This window comes from Lissotriton helveticus, chromosome 3_2 (assembly GCF_964261635.1).
Source record: "Lissotriton helveticus chromosome 3_2, aLisHel1.1, whole genome shotgun sequence".
Taxonomy (NCBI): Eukaryota; Metazoa; Chordata; class Amphibia; order Caudata; family Salamandridae; genus Lissotriton; species Lissotriton helveticus.
Genome location: NC_136062.1, coordinates 241,608,492 through 241,635,598, shown reverse-complemented (window position 1 = coordinate 241,635,598; position 27,107 = coordinate 241,608,492). Strand labels below are relative to the sequence as shown.

The 27,107-nt window shown below is 48.6% G+C and overlaps 1 protein-coding gene across 2 annotated transcripts in view; it reads left to right on the top strand.

Annotated features, from left to right (window-relative positions):
- PPCDC (phosphopantothenoylcysteine decarboxylase) overlaps positions 1–27,107 on the top strand; it is a 1,035,307-nt gene that overhangs the window by 717,944 nt on the left and 290,256 nt on the right. The window contains exon 7 of one of the 2 annotated variants that reach the window (XM_078685115.1): positions 17,473–17,950. The exons of the other annotated variant lie outside the window; for it this stretch is intronic. The gene's annotated coding sequence lies outside the window, so the exon portion shown is untranslated. Of the gene's footprint in view, positions 1–17,472; positions 17,951–27,107 lie in introns of those variants that run through there. 2 annotated transcript variants of the gene reach the window in all.

Sequence of the window (27,107 nt, the reverse complement as noted above, 5' to 3'; positions counted from 1 at the left end):
CATGGAGCTCTTCCTCACTCCGCCAGTGGCGAAAGCAGCCCCCTCCAGGCTGCAAAAGAAATACAAGGCTCCTGATGCGGACCCGGCTTTCCTCCGATTGGATCCAACTCCGGATTCCGTAATTGTGACGGCGGCAAGGAAGCAACACGCCACCACCCCGTCCTCTAATGTGCCTCTGGACAAGGAGAGTCGCTGGTTGGACTCAGCAGGCAGGAAGGTGTGCGGGACGGCCGCTACCTCCTTGAAGGCTGCCAGTGCATCTGCGCTGTTGGGGCGCTATGATCGGGTGCTGTGGGAGTCCCTTCAACAGTTCGCAGACCTCCTCCCACAGGAAAAGAAGGAGGATTTTATGGAGATCCTGGATGAGGGATTGCTGGTGTCGAACCAGCTGATCAGCGCAGATGAAGACTCGTCGCTCATGGCAGCCCACGGGTACTGCTATGGAGTTAATCAGAGGCGCCACGCTTGGCTCAGATTGACGTCACTGAAGCCCAACAGAGGGTGGCCAACCTGCCCTTCTCGGGCGAGACCCTATTCGGGAAACACACCGACGATGAGATGGCCCGCATGAAGGCGGAGGCCGAGACTCTGACGGCTGTGGGCTTGGAGAAGCCCAAGGACCATAAGAAGACCTACCGCCCATTCCAGAGACGGTACGGGGCACAGGACAGAGGGCGAGGTCAACAGTCTGGACAGCATCAGCAGCAGCAGAAGTTCCAGAGGAAGCCCTTCCAGAAACGTCAGAGGGGCAGGGGTGGTAAGCAGTCTGCCACCGCGACCAAAGGCCCGGCCGGGTCTAGGCCCTGAGCGATTACTCCCCCGTCTTCCGTTACCCACTCCGGTGGGGGGAAGCGTTCAATATTTTCTGGCAGAGTGGAGAAAAATTACTCAGGACAAGTGGGTGCTGAATATTGTTTGCAATGGATACAGTCTTCGGTTCACCAGCCCGCCTCCAGCAATTCCACCGATTTGCTCAGAGTTTCAGCTGCGCAAGCTCCAGGCGGAGGCCGATACCCTGTTAAGGAAAAGGGCGATAGAAGGCGTCCCTCTGTCTCAAAAGGGAAGAGGTCTGTACTCACGGTTCTTTCTGGTCCGCAAAAAGGACAAGAACGAGTTCAGGCCTATTGCGACAAGCAAACAAGTGGATTCGCAGAGAAAAATTTCGCATGCTGTCTTTGCACCAGATTTACCCTCAACTGCAATGGGGAGACTGGCTGTGCGCGATAGACGTACAGGATGCATACTTCCACGTGCCTATTGCACCGAAAAAAACCGGAAATTCCTGCGATTCCAAGTCGGCGCCAATTACTATCAATACACAGTGTTCCCGTTCGGGCTGAAGTCTGCGCCCAGGGCCTTTTCCAAATGCATGGCAGTGGTAGCGGCACACCTGAGAAAGAACAAGGTGTTTGCCTACCCGTACCTGGACGATTGGTTGATCAAGGCATCCTCCTTCTCGGAAGCTCAAGCGCACTTTCAGAAGACGTCCGTTCTCTTGAACAAGCTGGGGTTGCACATCAACATGTCCAAGTCTGTCCCGACTCCAGTCCAATGGCTACAGTACTTGGGATCCTCCATCAATACGCTGTCTGCAAGCGTGTCTCCTTCGGAGGAAAGACGTTTATCACTCCTTCGGAAGGCTCAGGCTCTTATGACCACTCCATCTATGACAGTGAGGACGGTGTCTTCTCTACTGGGGTCGATGGCCTCCTGTATCTTCCTCACGCCACACGCACGGCTACACATGAGACCGCTGCAGGAGTGTCTGGAGGATCAGTGGGACCAGAGGCGAGGAAACTGGGACGACAAGATACGATTGTCCCTGCATGATCTACAGTCTCTGAAATGGTGGTGTTCAGTGGAGAATATCCTCAAGGGGGTTCCCTTCCACAAGGACATTCCCACTCAGACTATCATGACGGATGCTTCTCTCAACGGCTGGGGAGCGCATTCCGGGGAGTTACAGATCCAGGGAACGTGGTCCCAGACGGAGTCCATGTATCACATCAATTTCCTGGAACTCAGAGCTGTTCACTTGGCACTGAAGGCCTTTCATCCGTCCTTCCAGACCAACTCTCTGCTTGTACAGACGGACAATACGACCACGATGTATTACCTCAACAAGCAGGGGGGCTCGAGATCGCGCACCCTGTCGCAGGAGGCGCAGGTGATCTGGGTCTGGCTTCTTGCCAGAGGCCTGACGATAACGGCTACCCATCTACCAGGTGTGCAGAATGTTCAGGCGGACGCACTGAGCAGACTGATCCAGGAAAACCACGGATGGGTCATAAACGACGAAGTGCTCGGAGACTTCTTCGCCAGGTGGGGCACTCCAGACGTGGATCTGTTCGCCACCGCCGGAAACAGCAAATGCTGAGACTTCGCATCCAGGTACTACCAGCAGGGAACGCTGGGGAATGCGTTATGGATCAACTGGTCGAACAGCTTTCTGTATGCTTTTCCACCCATTCCCCTGATTCCGGCGGTGCTCATCAAGCTGGCCCAGTCCAGGGCGCGGATGATCCTGATTGCCACGGAATGGCCCAGGCAGTGGTGGTTCACGGACCTGCTTCACCGGTCTCTCCTTTCTCACATTCGGCTGCCGTGCCGGCAGGACCTTCTCACGAAGTTCGGGGGGCAGATGGTGCACCCCAATCTCTCGTCTTTGAGTTTGGCGGCATGGCTCCTGAGATAGTGCAATATAGCCATTTGAATCGCCCTGCAGATTGTATGGACATACTGAAGGAAGCCAAGAGACCTTCCACTAGGACTTCTTATGCGTACAAGTGGAAGAGATTTTGCATCTGGTGCAAGTCCAAGAACTATGATCCAACGACATGTAAGGAAGATGTCATCCTTCCGTACCTTTTACATTTGGCGCAGTCTGGCCTTAATTTTCATTCCATTAAGGTTCATCTCGCTGCGCTGACTGCCTACAGGAAATGCCCTTCACAGACCTCCTTCTTCCAGATCCCTGTGATCAAAGATTTTTTTGGAAGGTTTGAAGAAAGTGTTTCCTCCTGTCCGGCTTCCTTTGCCTTCATGGGAATTGAATGTGGTGCTGTCCAGATTGATGAAGGAACCTTTTGAGGATGTATGACATTACAACGCATGCTTTTACCACGCATGCCTTTACAACGCGGTTTTTACAACGCAAACCTTTACAACACATAGCGCTTTGGGGTGCTGGACAGTGAATAGTTTAATTTACTATTCCAACTCCAGTCCCCGTGGACACTAGGGAAGGTGTTGGATAGTAATTTAAACGTATTCCCTATCCTAGAGCGCCCCCCAGCGCAATGCGTTGTAATGGTTTGCGTTGTAAAAGTTGCGTCGTAAAGGCACTGGCGTGGTAAAAGTTGCGTTGTAAAGGATGTTTCCCACCTTTTGAACCTATTCATAAGGCTTCGTTGCAGGACCTGTCCTGGAAGGCGACGTTCCTCCTGGCCATTACATCGGCCGGCAGGGTGAGTGAAATTCAGGCGTTGTGTTGCCAAGAACCTTATACTGTATTTCATGCTGCTAAGGTTGTTATGCGTACTCACCCTAAATTTCTTCCTAAGGTTATTTCTGATTTCCATGTTAACCAGACCATAACTTTACCTACGTTTTTTCAGAATCCTTACTCTCCAGCGGAAAGGTCTCTACATTCCCTGGATGTCAGGAGGGTGTTGAAATTTTATCTGGATAAAACCAAGGATATTCGTAGGTCAGATCAATTGTTTATCAATTATGGGTCAATCAGGACAGGTCTTGTCACCTCAAAACAGTCCATTTCGAGGTGCATTGGGTCCTGTATACAATTGTGTTATCAAAAGGCTAATAAGACCTTAGAGGGTAAACCTAAGGCTCTTTCCACCAGGAGCAAAGCTGCCACGACTGCTTTGTTACGCAATGTTCCCATTGCTGAAATCTGCAGCGGCCACTTGGAAGTCGGTCCAAAGCTTTGCTGAGCATGACTGTCTGGACGCTGATTCCAGGGCAGACGCTCAGGTTGGGCAGGCTTCACTGCGAAATCTGTTCGCACAGTAGTGGTGTTGTACTTCTTTTTCTCCACCGCCGCTTGGTGTGGGGATGGGCTTGCCATTCTATTCACTGGATTATGACTATACATAGAGATCCCCTACTACAGAAGGAGTAGTTTCTGTCCTGTAACTCCAGTTCTGTAGTAGGCGTATCTCTGTTATAGTCATAAGCGCCCGCCCTACTCCCCGGTGGAGAAAGATGTTCATGTTCGGAATGCTACAGGTCTAGCGTTATACACCTTCAAAAGGAACTGAAAGTAAATGGGACCTGCTGGGCATTCTGGGATACTGAGAAAGTTCTAGAAAGTTTTCTTAAAGGCACGGTATCCCTTTTTGAGCCACATAATGGCAGCCTATGGGGCTTGCTGTTCTCCCCTTCCTCTCTATCATTCCAGAGGCTTTGTTGGTCCCCGGTCCCCGGTCAGGCCACCACCACAGGCTTCAACGCAAGCACCCGCGGAACTCCCAAGGCCTAGAAGACCTAGATCTCACTCTGGACGGAGAGGGAGATCTTGGAGTCGCCGTCGCTCATCGACGAGATCCAGACGACACCGTAGGAAGGGTCGGTCTAGGTACAGCACGGATTCGTCCAGCGCAAGGGATTATTCGCCAACTCTATCAGAATCCCCTAGGACGAGGGTATCCCCTGTGGACGACGTGGTCTCCTTTCAGGAAGTCTTGTTGAGGGGTGCGAGCAAGCTGGGCATCCAACTGACTGTGCCCACGCCTACGACCTCCGTAATATTTGAGACTCTCCACAAGAAGCACCTAACTAGGCCTCTGTTGCCCTTGGTGCCTGGATTAGTGGAACAAAGCGAAACAAAAGGGGATGATGGACGGAGCGTTTGAGCAAATCAAACACTCACCCCCAGTCAACTGATCTGGGTTTAATCCATCACCATTCTTTAGCTCACTCAGCCACCCCAGTTCAGACATGGCCATATGCAAATCAGTCTGACCCTGTGCCTCATGGGAACAGTCCAGCCCGAACTGCCAAGCCATGTCTTCTCTGGACAGGAAACAAGCATCCTGGGACCGGTTTCGGATTCTTAATCCTCATCAGCCAGGCTATCTTGAATCCAGTGGCCAAGTGAGCAAGGGACTAACGTTTGAGCATACATTGCCAACTTAGGGCGAACAAGGCGAAACAAAAGGGGATGATGGACGGAGCGTTTGAGCAAATCAAACACTCACCCCCAGTCAACTGATCTGGGTTTAATCCATCACCACTCTTTAGCTCACTCAGCCACCCCAGTTCAGACATGGCCATATGCAAATCAGTCTGACCCTGTGCCTCATGGGAACAGTCTAGCCCGACCTGCCAAGCCATGTCTTCCCTGGACCGGAAACAAGCATCCTGGGACCGGTTTCGGATTCGTAATCCTCATCAGCCAGGCTATCTTGAATCCAGTGGCCAAGTGAGCAAGGGACTCACGTCTGAGCATACCCTGCCAACTTAGGGCGAACAAAGCAAAACAAAAGGGGATGATGGACGGAGCGTTTGAGCAAATCAAACACTCACCCCCGGTCAACTGATCTGGGTTTAATCCATCACCATTCTTTAGCTCACTCAGCCACCCCAGTTCAGACATGTCCTTGAATGCTTGATTCCGGTCCAGGAAAGACATGGCTTGGCAGTTCGGCTGGACTGTTCCCATGAGGCACAGGGTCAAGGCTGATTTGCATATGGCCATGTCTGACCTGGGGTGGTGTGGAGTGCAAAAAAACTATGGATTTAGGCCCAGATCTCTGTACTGGGGTGAATGTATGACATTGTTCTGCATTCTGTCTATCAATTGTTATTTTTGCATTTGTCACCCTGAGTGGGATGGGTATGCTCAGACGTGAGTCCCATGCTCTCCAAACCACTGGAGACAAGCTATCAAGGCTGATGACCGCTGATAGCCAGAAACCGGTCCTTGGATCCTTGATTCCGGTCCAGGAAAGACATGGCTTGGCAGTTCGGGCTGGACTGTTCCCATGAGGCACAGGGTCAAGGCTGATTTGCATATGGCCATGTCTGACCTGGGGTGGTGTGGAGTGCAAAAAACAATGGATTTAGGCCCAGATCTCTGTACTGGGGTGAATGTATGACATTGTACTGCATTCTGTCCATCAATTGTTATTTTTGCATTTGTCACCCGAGTGGGATGGGTGTGCTCAGACGTGAGTCCCATGCTCTCCACACCACTGGAGTCAAGCTATCCAGGCGGATGACCACTGATAGCCAGAAACCGGTCCTTGGATCCTTGATTCCGGTCCAGGAAAGACATGGCTTGGCAGTTCGGGCTGGACTGTTCCCATGAGGCACAGGGTCAAGGCTGATTTGCATATGGCCATGTCTGACCTGGGGTGGTGTGGAGTGCAAAAAAACGATGGATTGAGGCCCAGATCTCTGTACTGGGGTGAATGTATGACATTGTTCTGCATTCTGTCCATCAATTGTTATTTTTGCATTTGTCACCCCGAGTGGGATGGGTATGCTCAGACATGAGTCCCATGCTCGCCACACCACTGGAGTCAAGCTATCCAGGCTGATGACGGCTGATAACCAGAAACCGGCCCTTGGATGCTTGATTCCGGTCCAGGAAAGACATGGCTTGGTAGTTCGGGCTGGACTGTTCCCATAAGGCACAGGGTCAAGGCTGATTTGCATATGGCCATGTCTGACCAGGGTGGTGTGGAGTGCAAAAAAACGATGGATTTAGGCCCAGATCTCTGTACTGGGGTGAATGTATAACATTGTTCTGCATTCTGTCCATCAATTGTTATTTTTGCATCTGTCACCCCGAGTGGGATGTGTATGCTCAGACGTGAGTCCCATGCTCTCCACACCACTGGAGTCAAGCTATCCAGGCTGATGACGGCTGATAGCCAGAAACCGGTCCTTGGATGCTTGATTCCTGTTCAGGAAAGACATGGCTTGGCAGTTCGGGCTGGACTGTTCCCATGAGGCACAGGGTCAAGGCTGATTTGCATATGGCCATGTCTGACCTGGGGTGGTGTGGAGTGCAAAAAAACGATGGATTTAGGCCCAGATCTCTGTACTGGGGTGAATGTACGACATTGTTCTGCATTCTGTCCATCAATTGTTATTTTTGCCTGGATTAGTAGAACCCGCCATGGAGCTCTTCCTCACTCCGGCAGTGGGGAAAGCAGCCCCCTCCAGGCTGCAAAAGAAATACAAGGCTCCTGATGCGGACCCGGCTTTCCTCTGATTGGATTCAACTCCGGATCCTGTAATTGTGACGGCGGCAAGGAACAACACGCCACCACCCTGTCCTCTAATGTACCTCCGGACAAGCAGAGTCGCTGGTTAGACTCAGCAGGCAGGAAGGTGTGCGGGACAGCCGCTACCTCCATGAAGGCTGCCAGTGCATCTTCGCTGTTGGGGCGCTATGATCGGGCGCTGTGGGATTCCCTCCAACAGTTCGCCGACCTCCTCCCATGGGAAAAGAAGGAGGATTTTATGGAGATCCTGAATGAGGGATTGCTGGTGTCGAACCAGCTGATCAGCGCAGCTGCAGACTTGTCGCTCCTGGCAACCCACGGGTACTGCCATGGAGTTAATAAGAGGCGCCACGCTTGGCTCAGATTGAGGTCACTGAAGCCTAAAGCCCAACAGAGGGTGACCAACCTGCCCTTCTCGGGCGAGACCCTATTCGGGAAACACGCCGACGATGAGATGGCCCGCATGAAGGCGGAGGTCGAGACTCTGACGGCTGTGGGCTTGGAGAAGCCCAAGGACCAGAAGAAGACCTACCTCCCGTTCCAGAGACGGTACGGGGCACAGGGCAGAGGGCGAGGTCAACAGTCTGGACAGCAGCAGCAGCAGTTCCAGAGGAAGCCCTTCCAGAAATGTCAGAGGGGCAGGGGTGGTCAGCAGTCTGCCACCGCGACTAAAGGCCCGGCCGGGTCTAGGCCCTGAGCGATTACTTCCCCGTCATCCGTTACCCACTCCGGTGGGGGGAAGCGTTCAATATATTTCTGGCAGAGTGTAGAAAAATTACTCAGGACAAGTGGGTGCTGAATATTGAATTGAATTGCAATGGATACAGTCTTCGGTTCACCAGCCCGCCTCCAGCAATTCCACCGGTTTGCTCACAGTTTCACCTGCGCGAGCTCCAGGCGGAGGCCGATACCCTGTTAAGGAAAAGGGAGATAGAAGACGTCCCTCTGTCTAAAAGTGGAAGAGGTCTGTACTCACGGTTCTTTCTGGTTCGCTAAAAGGACAAGAACGAGTTCAGGCCTATTCTGGATTTGCGACAAGCAAACAAGTGGATTCGCAGAGAAAAATTTCGCATGCTGTCTTTGCACCAGATTTACCCTCAACTGTAAAGGGGAGACTGGCTGTGCGCGATAGACCTACAGGATGCATACTTCCACGTGCCCATTGCAAAGAAACACCGGAAGTTCCTGCGATTCTAAGTCGGTGCCAATCACTATCAATACACAGTGTTACCGTTCGGGCTGAAGTCTGCAACCAGGGCCTTTTCCAAATGCATGGCAGTGGTAGCGGCACACCTGAGAAAGAACAAGGTGTTTGTCTATCCGTACCTGGACGATTGGTTGATCAAGGCATCCTCCTTCTCGGAAGCTCGAGCGCACTTCCAGAAGACTTCCGTTCTCTTGAACAAGCTGGGGTTGCACATCAACATGTCCAAGTCTGTTCCGACTCCGGTCCAATGCCTACAGTACTTGGGATCCTCCATCAATACGCTGTCTGCAAGCGTGTATCCTTCGGAGGAAAGACGTTTATCACTCCTTCGGAAGGCTCAGGCCCTTATGACCACTCCATCTACGACAGTGAGGACGGTGTCTTCTCTACGGGGGTCGATGGCCTCCTGTATCTTCCTCACGCCATACGCACGGCTACACATGACACCGCTGCCGGAGTGTCTGGAGGATCAGTGGGACCAGAGGCGAGGGAACTGGAACAACAAGATACGACTGTCCCTGCATGCTCTACAGTCTCTGAAATGGTGGTGTTCAGCAGAGAATCTCCTCAAGGGGGTTCCCTTCCACAAGGACATTCCCACTCATACTATCGTGACGGATGCTTCTCTCAACGGCTGGGGAGCGCATTGTGGTGAGTTACAGATCCAGGGAACATGGTCCCAGACGGAGTCCACGTATCACATAAATTTTCTGGAACTCAGAGCTGTTCACTTGGCACTCAAGGCATTTCATCCGTCCTTCCAGACCAACTCTCTGCTTGTACAGACGGACAATACGACCACGATGTATTACCTCAACAAGCAGGGGGGCTCGAGATCGCGCAGCCTGTTGCAGGAGGTGCAGGCGATCTGGCACTGGCTTCTTGCCAGAGGACTGACGATAACGGCTACTCATCTACCAGGTGTGCAGAATGTTCAGGCGGACGCACTGAGTAGACTGATCCAGGAAAATCACGAATGGGTCATAAACGACGAAGTGCTCGGAAACGTCTTCGCCAGGTGGGGCACTCCAGACGTGGATCTGTTTGCCACTGCCGAAAACAGCAAATGCAGAGACTTTGCATCCCGGTACTACCAGCAGGGAACGCTGGGGAATGCGTTATGGAGCAACTGGTCGAACAGCTTTCTGTACGCTTTTCCAACCATTCCCCTGATTCCGGCGGTTCTCATCAAGCTGGCCCAGTCCAGGGCGCGGATGATCCTGTTTGCCCGGAATGGCCCAGGCAATGGTGGTTCACGGACCTGCTTCACCGGTCTCTCCTTCCCTACATTCGGCTGCCGTGCCGGCAGGACCTTCTCACGAAGTTCGGGGGGCAGATGGTGCACCCCAATCTCTCGTCTTTGAGTTTGGCGGCATGGCTCCTGAGATAGTGCAATAGGGCCATTTGAATCTCCCTGCAGATTGTATGGACATACTGAAGGAAGCCAAGAGACCTTCCACTAGGACTTCTTATGCGTTCAAGTGGAAGAGATTTTGCATCTGGTGCAAGTCCAAGAACTATGATCCAATGACATGTAAGGAAGATGTCATCCTTCCGTACCTTTTACATTTGGCGCAGTCTGGCCTTAATTTTCATTCCATTAAGGTTCATCTCGCTGCGCTGACTGCCTACAGGAACTGCCCTTCACAGACCTCCTTCTTCCAGATCCCTGTGATCAAAGATTTTTTGGAAGGCTTGAAGAAAGTGTTTCCTCCTGTCCGGCTTCCTTCGCCTTCATGTGAATTGAATGTGGTGCTGTCCAGATTGATGAAGGAACCTTTTGAACCTATTCATAAGGCTTCGCTGCAGCACCTGTCCTGGAATGCGGCGTTCCTCGTGGCCATTACATCGGCCCGCAGGGTGAGTGAAATTCAGGTGTTGTGTTGCCAAGAACCTTATACTGTATTTCATGCTGCTAAGGTTGTTATGCGTACTCACCCTCAATTTCTTCCTAAGGTCATTTCTGATTTCCATGTTAACCAGACCATAACTTTACCTACGTTTTTTCAGAATCCTTACTCTTCAGCGGAAAGGTCTCTACATTCCCTGGATGTCAGGAGGGTGTTGAAATTTTATCTGGATAAAACCAAGGATATTCGTAGGTCAGACCAATTGTTTATCAATTATGGGTCAGTCAGGACAGGTCTTGCCACCTCAAAACAGTCCATTTCGTGGTGGATTGTGTCCTGTATACAATTGTGTTATCAAAAGGCTAATAAGACCTTAGGGGGTAAACCTAAGGCTCATACCACCAGGGGCAAAGCTGCCACGACTGCTTTGTTACGTACTGTTCCCATTGCAGAAATCTGCAGGGCGGCCACTTGGAAGTCGGTCCATACCTTTGCTAAGCATTACTGTCTGGACACTGATTCCAGGGCAGACGCTCAGGTTGGGCAGGCTTCGCTGCAAAATCTGTTCGCACAGTAGTGGTGTTGTACTACTTTTTCTCCACCGCCGCTTGGTGTGGGGATGGGCTTGCCATTCTATTCACTAGATTATGACTATACACAGAGATCCCCTACTACAGAAGGAGTAGTTTCTGTCCTGCAACTCCAGTTCTGTAGTAGGGGTATCTCTGTTATAGTCATAAGCGCCCGCCCTCCTCCCCGGTGGAGAAAGATGTACATGTTCGGAATGCTACAGGTCTAGCGTTATACGCCTTCAAAAAGAACTGAAAGTAAATAGGACCTGCTGGGCATTCTGGGATACTGAGAAAGTTCTAGAAAGTATTCTTAAAGGCACGGTATCCCTTTTTGAGCCACATAATGGCAGCCTTTGGACCCCCTTCCTCTCTATCATTCCAGAGGCTTTGTTGGTAAAAGGGGAAGTTTTTCTCTATGATGAAAACTTGGCAGGCTGTGCTGTTTGTGGTTTTGGTGGAATGTCTAGTTGAAGTACTGATCTGAAAGAGACACGTTAGTATTAGATTCCTTACCTTAGAATATCCACAGGCGTCAGACTGGATCATGAAACTTTTGCGTAGCAGTACCCTTGCACGTCGGTAGGCGTCGTCTGCGGCTCCGCGTCCGTCGTCGGCGTCGTGGGCGCCGTGATGACGTCGTCGGAGTACTTAGACGCCGCCTCCGCGTGCTGATGTCAGTTCTTCTTTTTCCCGCGCCAGCAAGCACAGATCTGGAAAAAGCAGTAACCCCAGTCAATTTTTGACTAACTTTTTGATCGATTTTTGATCGTTTTTCGAAGTCTTTCCGACTCCGATTGGTGCCGTAGGGATGCCCGGTTTTAAGCACTGCGAGGATTGCGACCGCCTGATGTCGGTGACGGATCCTCACCACCTGTGTTTGACCTGTCTAGGCGTCGATCACGACGGCAAGGCCTGCTCCGACTGCCGGGCCCTCTCCTCGAAAGCCAGGCGGGAGCGGTCCCGCAGGCGACTCGAACTCCGGCAGTCGGTCCCGCGCCGCGAGAGGTCTCGGTCCCACGGGAGGTCGAGGGACAGGTCGCGGGCTCTAAGCCACCACAGCTCTGAGGGTAGGCCGCTTTCCTTCGGGTCGAAGTCGTCGTCAGGTAAGAGGCACAAGAAGTCCAAGAGGCGTCATCGCTCTGCGGACTCCCCCCGACGCTCGCGCGATGCGGCTGGGGGTTCGGGTGACACCGCCAACGCGGCTCCGTCGGAGTCACGGGCGTGGCGTTCAGCCCCACACCCTCCGGTCCCTGGGCTCAACGCGACGCCGGAGGAGATCGAGGGCTTCCTCATGGCCATGAGGGAACTCTCTCCTCCGACGGGCTCCGCGGCGCCTTCGGGCCCAGCGGACCCATCTGGGACCCCTAGCGGGTCGGGGGTTTCGGCCCCGACGCCGTCGGGTGCTTCGGCCCCGACGCCGCCGACGCCTTCGGGCCCGGCGCCACAGGTTCCTGCTCTCCCGACGGCGCCGGCACCTTCGGGCCCGGCGCCGCGGGGTCCAGTTGTCCCGGCGCCACCGGCACCTTCGGGCCCGGAGCCGCGGGACGCCGCTAGACCTTCTTCGGGATCTGGATCGTCGCCGGTGGACCTTACGACCTCCCCGGCATCGGACCATCAGGTGTCGCCGCCCCGATGCTCCCTTCATTCCTGTTCCGGCGTCGGGATGGCCCCGGTGGGCGCCGCTCCAGACGTCGTTTGGAGAGTTTCACTTCTATGAACAGGCCCCATTAGTTGAGAACCCTGAGTTTCATGAGATGGGTGCTGAAGAGGATTGGGAGGGGTCTGAGGACCCTCTGACCAGAGAGTGTCAGTCTCATGAGGACTGGACAGGAGACCTTGGGGAGGCCAGTGGCCTGGACACCTCTCCAGACACTGGTTTTGTCTCCCCTCCTACCGTGGCTTCGGAGGAGGGGGCAACCTACAGTGTGGTGTTGATGAGGGCTGCCAAGGCCTTGGGCCTTGAGCTCCCTGTCGCGGCCATGAGGACTAATCTCCCCACTGAGGTCCTTAAACCGCAGTCAAGCTCAGCAGAGCCTCTGCTGCCCTTTAATGAGGCCTTGACCGACGTTCTTCTGGGCACTTGGTCCAAGCCCGCTACGGGTTCGCCCGTAGATAGGAACGTGGCCAGACGCCACCGCCCGGCCCCGGGCGACCCATGTTTCCTGTCCACCCACCCTACCCCCGAGAGCCTGGTCATCCAGGCCTCTAATTCCCAGACCGCATTCCCGTCGGCACCGCCGGACAGGGAATCCAAGAGGTACGAGCAGTACAGCAAAAAGATCTTCTCGTCCCTAAGTCTGGGACTGCGGTCTTCAAACACCGCATGCCTCATGGGCCGCTACACCCACTCTCTGTGGGATACGGTCGCGGAAGTGCTGCCAGAGTGTCCGTTGGAGGTACGGGCCAAACTCGGCCAAGCCCTTGTGGAGGGCCGGGATGCAGCCAAATATTCCATACGGTGTGGGCTGGATACCACTGACTCACTCCATCACCTCCTCCACTGGCGCACCGTCACTTCGGACAGGTGGGTGCTGCAGATCGTCCGAAGGGGCTACTCCCTCCCCTTTGAGGCGACTCCTCCAGCCATGCCACCGCAGAACCACCGTGTCTCGGGGGATCATTTGGGACTTCTGAGGGAGGAAGTTACGGCCCTCTTGGCCAAGGGGGCCATCGAGCGCGTTCCTGGGCCAGAAGTAGGGTGTGGTTGCTACTCCCACTACTTTCTGGTACCCAAGAAGGGCAAAGGGGGCCTACGCCCTATCTTGGACCTACGGAACGTCAACGGCTTCCTCCGGAAGGCGAAGTTCAAGATGCTGACACTGGCTCAGGTCCTAGCTACCCTGGACCCAGGAGACTGGATGGTAGCGTTGGACTTGCAGGACGCCTATTTCCACATCCCCGTCCTGCCGGCCCACCGGCGCTACCTGCGGTTCACGGTTGGCCACGAGCACTTTCAGTTTACCGTGCTCCCCTTCGGCCTTACCAGCGCCCCACGGGTGTTCACAAAGGTGATGGCGGTGGTCGCAGCTCATCTGCGCAGGTTAGGGGTTTCAGTCTTCCCCTACCTCGACGACTGGTTGTTGAAGGCGGGCTCGCCCCGGGCAGTCGTCAGCCACCTCCAGACTACGGCAGATCTCCTGCATCGGCTGGGGCTCTCAATCAATGTGCCGAAGTCACACCTGTGCCCCTCTCAGAAGCTCCTTTTCATCGGAGCGGTTCTCGACTCGGCGCAGTTTCGGGTTTATCCACCCGAGCAGCGGGTCCGGGATATTCAGGCTCTGATTCCCATCTTTCAGCCGTTATCCCGGGTCTCGGTCAGGTTGACGCTGCGGCTTCTGGGTCTGATGGCCTCCTGCTGGTGCATCACGCCAGGTGGCGGATGCGGGCTCTGCAGTGGGACCTGAAGTTTCAGTGGGCCCAGCATCAGGGCAACCTATCCGACCACGTCCTGATCTCGGAGGGCACTGCGAGACAGCTGCAGTGGTGGCTCACGGACCGCGATTGGGTCAGCGGCAGATCCCTCTCCCTTCCCCAACCAGAGCACGTAGTTGTGACGGATGCGTCCCTCCAGGGCTGGGGAGGCCACATGGGGGAGGCGGAGATCAGAGGCCTATGGTCTCCGGCAGAAGCCCGACTCCACATCAACCTGTTGGAGTTACGGGCGATTCGTCTTGCACTGAAAGCATTCCTCCCCTCTGTCCGGGGGAGTGTAGTGCAGGTGTTCACGGACAACACCACCGCCATGTGGTACTGCAACAAACAGGGCGGGGTGGGGTCGTGGACCCTTTGCCAGGAGGCTCTGCGCCTCTGGCAATGGTTGGAACGCCAGGGCGTGACCCTGGTGGCTCAACACCTGGCGGGTTCTCTGAACGCCAGGGCGGACGAGCTCAGCCGTCGGTGCATGATGGATCACAAATGGCGTCTGAATTCGGACGTGGCGCAAGGCCTCTTTCAGCAATGGGGAGAGCCTTGGGTAGATCTATTCGCCACCGAAGAGAACGCGCAATGTCATTTGTTCTGCGCGTTGGAATTTCCAAGGCGGCACTCGCTCGGAGACACTTTTCGTCGCGAGTGGAGCTGCGGTCTACTGTACGCCTTTCCGCCTATACCACTTCTGCCCAGAGTGCTGAAGAAGATCAAGCGCGACCGGGCCCAAGTCATCCTTGTGGCTCCGGACTGGGCACGAAGGTACTGGTATCCAGAGCTACTCAGTATGTCAGTCGATCCCCCGGTTCGTCTGCCTCTTCAGGAGGACCTTCTGTCGCAGCAGCAGGGGACGGTGCTCCACCCGAACCTGTCCAGTCTCCACCTCCATGCTTGGAGATTGAGCGGCGACAGTTGAGGCCATTTGACTTGCCTCCTGAAGTCTGTAACGTCATTCTGGCAGCCAGGCATCCCTCCACGAAGTCGGTATACGCCTGCAGGTGGAACAGATTTGTGGCATGGTGCACAGCAAAGGCTGTGGATCCTCTTGCTGCCCCTCTATCTGAGGTTCTTCTCTTCCCTCTTTCACTTGCCCAGCAGGGCTCTGCTCTGGGCACTATCAAGGGCTACCTTTCTGCCCTTTCAGCCTTTCTGAGGCTGCCTGATCAACCTTCTTTGTTCAAGTCCCCTATTGTAAATAGATTTCTTAAGGGCATCACACACACGTTTCCTCCTGTTCCATTTGTGATGCCTCAGTGGGACTTGAACCTGGTTCTTACATTTCTGATGTGCGCTCCCTTTGAGCCACTTCACAACTGTCCTCTACGCCTTCTAACTCTGAAGACTGCTTTCCTGGTTGCCATCACCTCTGCCAGGAGAGTGAGTGAGCTCCAGGCTCTTTCTTGTACTCCACCTTTCCTTTCTGTCCATCCGGACAAAGTGGTGTTGCGTACTAAGCCATCTTTCCTGCCCAAGGTTGTCACGGCCTTCCACATCGGGCAGTCTATCACCTTGCCAACCTTCTTCCCGCCACCGCATCCCTCTAAAGAGGAAGAGCGGCTCCACCGTCTGGACCCAAAACGTGCGCTCTCATTTTACTTGGATCGCACACGCCAGTTCCGGGTGGATGACCAACTCTTTGTTGGTTACGTGGGCGCGAAGAAGGGGAAAGCGGTGCACAAGAGGACCATCTTGTGTATCCAGGCATGCTACTCCTTGGCTAAAAAGGAGCCCCCTGTTGGATTGTGGACTCACTCTACCCGAGCCATGGCGACTACAACTGCCCTGGGCCGGGGAGTGCCCTTACAAGACATCTGTCAGGCAGCTACGTGGGTATCGCTGCACACGTTTGCAAGACACTACTGCCTGGACAGCCAAGTCGGAGGGATGGCTTATTTGGCCGTTCTGTCCTCCAGGACTTTCTGGTGTGATTATTGGTTCGCAGACCCACCACCGGGGTTGGTATTGCTGGGGTATCTATTCTAAGGTAAGGAATCTAATACTAACGTGTCTCTTTCAGATGCACAAGTTACTACTCGTGTAACGATATATCTGTAAGAGACATTAGTTAGTATTAGATTCCTTACCGACCCACCCATCCTCCCCGTTCTGCGAACCTATATCTAGGGTTAGGGTTTACCCCTTTCAGGGCCCTAGTTTCAATGGCACCAGTGTTGCTTTTTTGACATGGCTCTGCGTTTCTGGCGCGGAAAAGCTGTGTCTAAGAACTGACGTCAGCACGCGGAGGCGGCGTCTAAGTACTCCGACGATGTCATCACGGCGCCCACGATGCCGACGACGGACGTCTGACGCCTGGGGATATTCTAAGGTAAGGAATCTAATACTAACTAATGTCTCTTACAGACATATCGTTACACAAGTAGTAACTTGTGCGACAGTGTAGCCTGTGGATATAGGCTGCATTATTTGTCTTTAAATTCTCTCTTAAGTGTCTGTGCAGGACTGCATTTTTAGACAGCTTATGAGATTATTTTTGATTGCTCCGGGGTCCACGCTCATGAGCGGGACTATTCATTAGATTATGACTATAAGATAAGACTCAACTCCACTCCCTCCTTTCTTACACTTACACGTCACACACCGGTATACCCGCGTTATACACCATGGCGGCAGCTTCGTAATCAGAAGCATTTTCGCTCGATACATGGTAAGAACTCGATTTAGAATCACGGAAACTGTGTATTTGAGCCGATAGATTTTGTAATCAGTTTTAAAAATCTTCACGTATAGTATGACATTCAAATACTTCACATATAGCGTGATAGCGAGATTCATAACAACGTTAAATCATCCACGGTCAGTTTGGCCTCAGCGAGCGTGCCTAACATCATTATTAATATCTTAGATTATTAAGAATGGACCTGCGCATTTTTTAACTGGTCTTTTTTACCTACGATAAATGTCACATTGTTTACAAACATTGAGTCCTAGAAAACAACAAGTGTTATTTTGATCGATATAGCTTCTAGTTTATTTGAAACTATGGGATACCTTGCATTTAATATGTTTTTACAGCATTATTCTCAGTTTTTTTGTATCATGGTGAAAATGCAAACAAGTAATTAATTATGAATATTGAATTTATGCTTATACCATCATTTGTGTGACATAGAGGAGTTATAGAAATATTCTTTGCTTTACAGACTTCCCTGATGAAGGCCTAGTGCCGAAATGCATTGGAAGGATTGTTGTGATCTATTTACTATGGAGAAATGTATTCCTATGAAAATCTGAACAAATATTAATTCACACGGAAGCATGAATAAAATACTTTGGATATATACAAGAAGTGTTTTCAAAGAATAACATTATTTCTAAACATTTACTGGAGTTTCCAGCATTTAAATCAGTGCCCAAGGAGACACCCACACTCCTGAGCGGGGAGTAATCCTAGGAGCACGATAAAAACTTAATATATCTTCGAATCAACTTAGCAGTGCACAGCTACTAATTTATGGTATAACAGAGATACCCCTACTACAGAACTGGAGTTACAGGACAGAAACTACTCCATACTGACCCATATATTTAGTGAGACACATTTAATTACTCACTTAAACAAACTGTCAGACAGCTACTAAATCCTCTATCCAGACAGATTGGTATATATATATATATATATATATATATATACATATATATATATATATATATATATGTATATTACCTACTGGCGGTCGCCAGTAGGTATATATAGTTAGGATTTTTTCTCTATGGGTTTTTTGAAAATTCTATGTCTAATAACTTTGGCGTTTGTGGACGGAATTGGCTGAAATTTTCAGGAAAATGGCACATTTTGTTTCTGAGCAGCCCTTGAAAATTTGGGGGGGGGTTCGTCAAGGGGGGGCCGAGAAAAAAGGGGGGTCCCAAAACGTGTTTTTAACATTGAGTTTTCCATAGGGCGGTTGGCCTCACTTTTAGCCCGAACGGCTGAATGGATTTGCACGAAACTTGGCAAAATTGTAGGGACTGGTAGCCCAATGTGCCTTTTGTAGGTCTCAATATATGTGCTCCAGTGGATTTTGAGAAATTAACGTTTAAAAAAAGATATATATCTGTAACAGCGGACCAGGCAGCGCTCCGGTTCGCGTACTTTACGCGCAACGGAGCTTTGTGAAGCGAAGCTGATTGGTTCTCCGGCGTCTGTCAACATTCCAAAAAGTCCGTAGCGGCCGCCATCTTGTCTCTCGGTAGGATCGAGAGACAAGAGGAGGTCAAAACAAAGGGGGAAATAACTATAAGGGGGCATAGTAGATCCTCGCTGACCCCCTAGGTTTGATGTGGAGGTTTTAAAAGGGCCCCGCGGGGCAAAAAAAAATAATAATAATAATAATCGAACGGCTGAATGGATTTGCACGAAACTTGGCAAAATATTAGGGACTGGTAGCCCGATGTGCCTTTGCTAGTGTCTTAGATTTGAAGGAATCACATCAGCATACACCAGCTCTCTCTTCATGTGAACCGCATCAACTGTTGTGTATGTGTGTTCGGCAAAGCAATATAAAACTCGCCTCATGCCCAGAATTGGCAGAAGTTGCACTTATGTTATGAGTATGAAGTCGTGGAGATCAGACCTCATAACAATTCTGTATCGTGTTGTTCTTGAAACTTTAGCACTCGCTGTACAGATATAGTTTAACAAGCAAAGCAGATAGTAGAGCAATAACATATTATTCTCATGTAAACCACGATGAACTACTAGGTGGAAAGCTAAAGCAACAACTAAGTGTCGTGTGCAGAAGTTGCAAAAAAGGAAAAATGGCGTTTAAACCGGTAATGAGCCCATGCTAACTTAACACGGTGTAAAGATATCCAGGACCTAGATGACACCTCCCCATGATCCGGAAACGAACTGAATAAGATAATAGAAGTGCCATCTCATGAGAGCAGATTGCAAGTTTATATGTGGACGGTCCGCAAGGTAAAGCATTAAAAACTAGGAAAATTTAATGCTAAAGAAAAATAAAACAGCCAAGTACTTTATCGAGTCTTAAGCCAATAGGCAAGGACAAATAAGTCAATGAATTGTCAATGAAATGCTAGTACTCAGCATATCAAACATGAAAAAGGTCTATGACATAACTGTGTATGCAAAATAAGCTGCAACAGCCTCCAATAGGAAGTCACCGTCTTCATCCGAAAACAGTTCAGCCATCCAATTTAAAAGCGGAAAAGAACATACGTGCTCTCCCAGCACCGGATCCTCTATCACCATCAGAGGACAGCTCGGTGGGTTTTCAAGAAAGCTCTGTTCCAAGAAAGACTGTGCTGCCGCCAGTAAATTCCAGGGACCAAGTAGTCCATGCATCAATGCCACAGCCATAATCCTTTCGCCAGGACAAACCAACTCGTGAGTAATGATAGGAGTCATCAGCTGATTAAAGTCGACGTCAGGAGAAACCGGTCCGCAGAGACACAAATCAATGGCCCAATCGAAATCACAGGTCAGGCAGTGAAATACAGGCTGGACACAGGTGAAGTAGGAGAATCGAAAAGATAATCCATATGCCGTGCTTAATATCGCCAACGGCATTGTGCCATAATATTCTAGCATGCGATTGCGGAACAGTGTCAGCAGCTGCAGGGTGGGAGGTTGCATAGGAGGGACATCCATATTTAAAAATGTAAAAAAGCACAAGAGCGTCCGCTGGTAATGCAAGTAAAAATGCCAATCCACGAACCGGAGTGGAGAAAATAGAATGAAAGGAAGCAGGGATGACTCCAAAGATTTTCTCAAATGAAGTCACGAGACCACTGGTAACAACTTTAAAAAAGTGCGCCAGGGTCTTTGTGGAGGATGCGTTAAAGATAGTCGGAACCATCTTGCTGAAATTGAAAGGCAAATCTGAATTAAAAGTATTCCTTTTATCGTAACAGTAAGTGAACGGGTTATTTGCTGCAGAAATGTTCTATTTCCTCCCACACATGAACATAGGGAGTTTTCAATCTGGCCACAAATACCAACCTTGGGACAGATTTCAACGGCATGGCAAGAATAAGAGCTCTTTTGTCTCAGAGAGAGGTGGCCTTGAGTTCGGCCCGTGAAACTTTCGTGCTTCACATAGCGAACACCCGTACAGAGGTGCAGACCCTTTTCAATTAACTCAGAACAATCTTCATTATTGAGCATCAAATAACTACCATTTTCCAACAACTTGAACGTGGGGATGATAGCAGGAACTGGCGTGCCTTGCAACACGCAAGCCATATTTGGTCGGTGTTTGTTGCATGAACCGTGTAACTGTATGTGCCTACACATTAGTGAATGATCTGGCGTCTCAGTGCATTCCTCTCCATTCAGATAAACTTCTTGATCATCTTTGAAACATCTGTATGTGTATGGAAGCGACCAGACCTCATGAAGAAAAGCACTACCTAAAGGTTCATAACGACCTATTGGTATATATTTCATACAATTTGAAAACTTATATAAAGCAAAAGGCAGCGTTATTAAACCGTGGATAAGGCACGTTGCCAAAAAACCCGCAATCTTCTGCTGATGATGTCACTGAGCATGTCATGAATGATGTAATATGTGACATCATCAGCAGTGGATTACGGGTAATAGTATCTCTAGTTTACTCCCCTATAGCTGTCTTTCTTTTAACATAAGTGTATGTTTCCTTCCCTTATACTTACTGTTTTTGGTTCGCTTCTAGTTCGCGTACCGGCGAGCGAACTGGGAAGCGAACTAAGAGAAATAGAGGTTGGCACAGTTCCAAATATTGTACCAATTTTTTAATAACGGGGAGGTAGTTCTGAAAAGAACTTTTTTTTTTATTGTTTTTGTTGTTTTATATTTTTTTTATTATTTTTCGGAACATTTTTTTACTTTTTTTGAATTTTTCTGAAGTTTTATATTTTTTTGGGTTTTTCTTGGAGGGGGCAATGAAAACGATTCATTGTAAAGGGCTCAACAGGAGCAACAAAACAAAAAAAGAAGTATTTATTATTTTGGGCGTTTCGTACAAACTTGCATATGATAGTCAATAGCTCTGTTGATCAGAGTGATGCTTTTTTCTCCGTAGGAAATGAATCCATCGCAAAATACGCAGGTGTGTTTTACTTCACCAAATTTCATTTGTATATTTGGCACCATCTCCCTGCCCTCTGGTCCCGTTACTTCCGGTACAACAGATCTTCTGGCCATAATAGGGAGATTATCTAGGTCGTTCCGAAACTGTGCAGCACTGTAGTTGTTAGGATGCCACCTAGTCATATGGCGATGCATTGTGTAGTTTCCGAAACTGTATTTTTTCTCGGTTCCTCTGGACAGTCTATCTTGAGATATAAGGCAAGTTACGTATCTTGCATTTACTTTTTTCTGACCTTTGGGAATTTTAAAAAATTGCCAAATGAAGTTTTCTTTCCGGTGAGACGTCCTGGGCTGCTCAGGCAAAAACTGCCTCTCTTCGTGCTCGTCGTCCTGTTCCTCTTCTTCTTCTTCTTGTTGAATTATAACTTGAGCAGGTGGTCCACTCTTCCTTGGATGTGGTGGAGGTGGTGGGGAAGCACCAGCTGAAGCTACTAAAGAAGCCATTGCTCAGTGATCACAAAGGGTCTTTCTCTCACAATGATGAAAGTCAGAGTGAGGAAAGAAGGAGGGATTTTCATCATTTGGGAAAAACAAGAGTTCTCAACCAATCAAAAGTGTTCATTTTAGATTATATGACCTAGTCTTACATCATTAGGAAACCAAAAGTGAAATGAACCAATGAAAAGTGTTATTACCAAGTCACATGACTTGCTGTGTTTACGTTAAGCGCTTTGCAGGGCCTCCCGGTTTGCTTCCAGAAACCTGCGCTTTGCGACTCGCTTCGCGTACCAGTTCGCTAACGTAGCACGTCATATGACGTATCACGCGACAACGTGAAACGTCATGCGGACGGGAGGCGTCACGATGTTGTTTTCTAACGCGGCACTTGCGGTAAAGAAACGTTTACCGGCTCGCGGTCTATTTCGCGGCATCAAGGTCAGCTAACGGGAAGCTTCCCGATTCGCGAAGCGGGAACGAAGAAAAAAAATATTAAAAAAAAAAATTATTCATAAACATATAAAATATATTTTTGGATTTAAAGAAGAATACATTTTACAGCTACAGATATTAGCTGTTAAAAAACCAATGAAATTCACAGAAAAAAACATAGGTTATAGACCATATATAGTTAGGAATTAGCATTTACAAAACCTTGAAAATTCACTGAAAAAACCACAGGTTATAGACCATATATAGTTAGGAATTAGCATTTAAAAAACCTTATTTTACTCACACAAAACCATTGAAATTCCATATATAGTTAGTTGCACTAACTATATATCGTGCACCCGCAATCCACTGCTGATGATGTCACATATTACATCATTCATGACATGGTCAGTGACATCACTGATGACATCACTGATGACATCTCAAATGACATCACTGATGACATCACTGATGACATCTCATTTGACATCAATGACCACATCACTGATGATATCATTCATGTGACAATACAATGCATCTCCTCACATTTTAATATAACCTCTGTTTCACCCAGTGTTAAAAAGAGAGTATAATTTTTGAAACCATTGACACACCAATACTAGTTACTACATACGCACTCACTGATTGCTACGTCTACACACACCTTCACTCATTCACCCATACAATCATTCATACATACAATCACTCATCTTTACAACACTATCATATGCACTCATACACCTATACAGACACTCACAGTCTGCCACTCATCCATGGAGTTACTCACACACCTAGTCAGTCCTGTAAAGAATCAATGACACTTCCATTTTCTTGTCTATACAGTTAAACATAGAGCACCTTACATTTTCAAACATATACTAACACATACTTACCTTCTTATACAATCATTGATACAAGTACAGATTGATCTGCACAGAGTCACACACCTCCCAGCTAGCCACACACACACTCAGTCTCCCATACAAATACTTGGGCAATCAATCAATAACCCATATAGTTACTCATATAGCTACTGATCAACACATGCAGCAGTTTACAGAACAACAGACATAATGATGCACAAATTAAGACAGTTTAGTCACTAACCCATGCAGTCAGTGAGACACATTTAATCACTCACTCATACAGTCAGTCATGCACCTACTAAATCCTTCGTCCAGACACTTACACATCCACTCATTCTTCAATATGTAAGACATATTTAAACTTTATAGAAACAAAAAATCACTGGATGTTGTTATCAGTGATGTCATCAGTGATGTCATTTGAGATGTCATCAGTGATGTCATCAGTGATGTCACTGACCATGTCATGAATGATGTAATATGTGACATCATCAGCAGTGGATTGCGGGTGCACGATATATAGTTAGTGCAACTAACTATATATGGAATTTCAATGGTTTTGTGTGAGTAAAATAAGGTTTTCTAAATGCTAATTCCTAACTATATATGGTCTATAACCTGTGGTTTTTTCAGTGAATATATATATATATATATTAGATATTTAAATTTCAAACAAAACCACATTCACTGGATGATGTCATTTGAGATGTCATCAGTGATGTCACTGACCATGTCATGAATGATGTAATATGTGACATCATCAGCAGTGCATTGCGGGCGCACAAGTTATAGTTAGCACAACTAACTCTAACAAAGGAATTTCTATGGTTTTGTACGAGTTAAATGTCCAGCTAACTATAACACTCATGAAACCTATGGTTTTTTCAGTGAATTTCAAAGGTTTTTTAAATGCTAATTATTAACTATAACATCTCTGAAACTTATGGTTTTTCCAGTGAATTTCAAAGGTTTTTTAAATGCTAATTTCTAACTATAACGTCTCTGAAACCTATGTTTTTTTCTAGTGAATATTTATATATATATATATATATATATATATATATATATATATATATATGTATATATATATATATATATATGTATATATATATTCATTCGCTCTCCCCCGGGAGCGCCTTCGGCCCCAAGGAGGTAGGGGCAGGGGCGGTTTCTGGGATTGGGCGGATTGGCTACGCCCTCCCAATTAAATGTGATGGATCGATGGTAATTGCTAAAAGCAATTACTATGCTTTTAAACTATTAAGATGCAGCACTCTGTCGACAAGTCCTTTCTGCAAAACGGGCGTCAAGCAGGTTTTAATTTAGACTACTGCGCAAGCGCGCATGTGTCTTTGGCCAGGACTGCAACAGTAAAAGTAAAGCCGTATGGGCGGACATGCTGTCAGCCTGATTCTGCAATAATTAGGGTACTCTGGACCCACCCAGAAATTACGTTTTAAAACCGGCACATTCTAAAGCAGCCCCGGGCGTGTACAGGATCAGCCCTGTTCTCCCGGGGCTGCTTTTCTATCATAAACTGCCTTTCAGCACTCCTCTCTTCGCCATATCGTCACAGTGACGACATGGAAAGGGAGGGGTTGCAGCTTTACTTGGCTGGCCTCTCACCCACGTGCTATAAACAGATACACAGCGTGCATACTTCTGCGCCTCGTGTATTCTGTTTAGCGCATTCCAGCACCTGAGGGTGATTTTATGACCTGCAGCTGCGCCTCATTGAACGGGTTTCCTTGGACAGATTGTTGTTGTGCAGCACCTCCGTCTATTGTGACACCGTGACCGGAAAAGAGGACTTCTGAGGGTGAGTGGACTGGTGTTATAATATCTCTACTTTACGAGGTGTTGGAGTTGCACTTTATTCCAATCTTCCTTTTCTGCACTATCCTTACCTGTCGCTCTCTCCTTATCCCGCTGTTTTCTCGCCCTAGTAGTTCTGTTATTTAAGAACAACAGACAGGGAATTTCTATAGTTTAAATGAAATGCTTTCCTGTGCTGGCAAACAGGAATACCAGGCAGATAGCTTTTCAAAGTCAAGCCTTCCTCCAAGGGTGCCTGCCTGCTGGCCTGAAAGCAATGTAAATGTGCAGTACAGCCAATGTATAAGTGTGGTTGGGCCTGGTACTGGCTTTAAATGACTAAGTAATCACTCTAAGGTTTGTGACAAAGATTTATTGTTTTTCAGTTGTAGTGCAAAGAGTTTACTAAGCTGTGATGTGTGCACTTTTAATTCTAATTGTATTTATATTGTGCATACTACCCCAGACCAGGTGTTGAAGGGACAGTTATGTTAAAAAAATGCATTAAGTAAGTACAGTGTCTGCATCACTCAAATCTATATTTTGAAAGTACCATTTCATCGTACGACATTTTGCAGCAATCTATCTTACTGTGTGTAATGCGTGTTTAAAATAATGACTTGCATATTCACTGTGCTTTCTGTCACATGCTGACTTCATACCATTAAAAATACAGAAGTTACTATTCTGCATTGCACCAAACAAAATGTAATTCTGTGGCTCTCTGGTTATACCCATACCTCTGCAGTTATTTAACAGACTTTCGTTTTGTACTATAGTGTGTTTGCCACGGATTACTTAAATTGCAGGAAGCACGGGGGCAGGGAGAACAGGTGCAGTGTGTAAGCAGAAAGAGCAGGGTGCAGAGGGCAGTGGGTGTGCAGAGATTGCAGGAAGCACGTGGGCAAGGAGCACAGTGTGTGAGCAAAAGGAGCAGGATGTAGAAAGTGCAGTGAGTGTGAAGAGATTGCAGGAAGCACAAGGGTTGGGAGCACAGGGGCAGTGTGTTAGCAGAAAGAGCAGGGTGTAGAGAGTGCAATGAGTGTGCAGAGACTGCAGGAAGCATTGGGGCAGTGAGCACTGCTGCAGTGCGTGAGCAGAAAGAGCAGGGTGTAGAGACTGAGTGCAGTGAGTGTGCAGAGACTGCAGGAAGCACGGGGCAGGGAGCACAGGAACAGTTTGTGAGCAGAAATTGCAGGGTGTAGAGAGTGCAGTGAATATGCAGAGATTGCAGGGAGCACAGGCGCAGAACTACTAACTTTTAAAATTAATTTTTCACTTAAGTTCCATGTTATTTTATAGGTAGCTACCTGCTGGTGAAACTTACAGAATATTTTGTTTTTTGTAGCCGCACCTTTTGTACAACCGACATTCTGAACTCACATATTTAAAAGTGCTTTCATTTGTCATAATGAAGAAAATTGAGTTTTGGTCAAATAAAATATTTGCCTAAGATCACAAAATGTGAGTGGGATAGCTGTGATTTAGCAATATTGTCTGGCTCAACGTTGTACAAATCAGCCACTAAATGGGTATCTATGTGCCTTTCATTATGTTAAGGCTTTGTTTTTCACCTCTTTGTATAGTTTTTATATGGTGCGGCCTACTCGAAATAATTTAGCTCTTTCATGGCCACCAATTACTACACACAAAGGGGCAGATGTATCATACTTTCATTTTGCGAGTCCTTAATTGCGATTATTTGCGAATCGCAATTTCGGAATCGCAAAATGGGATGTATGATTTTTTTGCGAGAAATTAGCGATTTCTTAAAAATCGCAGATTTTTTTGCGATTAAATTGCGATTTCTTAATTAGCGAATTTCGCAAATTAAGTAATCGTAAAAACGGGAGCATGCAATGCAGGAACAGCTCGATGACATCACAACCAGGAAGTTCCAGTGATTGCTTGCACCTGCCTACCTGAGCCACACCCGGTGGCAGTTGGAAGAGTGTTGTGAGGCAGAGCAGACCTATTTGGAGAGCAATGGAGTCACAGAAGGCACAGGAGGAAATGTTGGCTGAAAAGAGAAAAAGGAAGCAGAAATTTTCAGAAAAGGAGCAAGAAATCCTCATAGAGGAAATGGTACTTAATCATGAGAATCTATTTGGGAAGAAAGCATTGAAAGTAC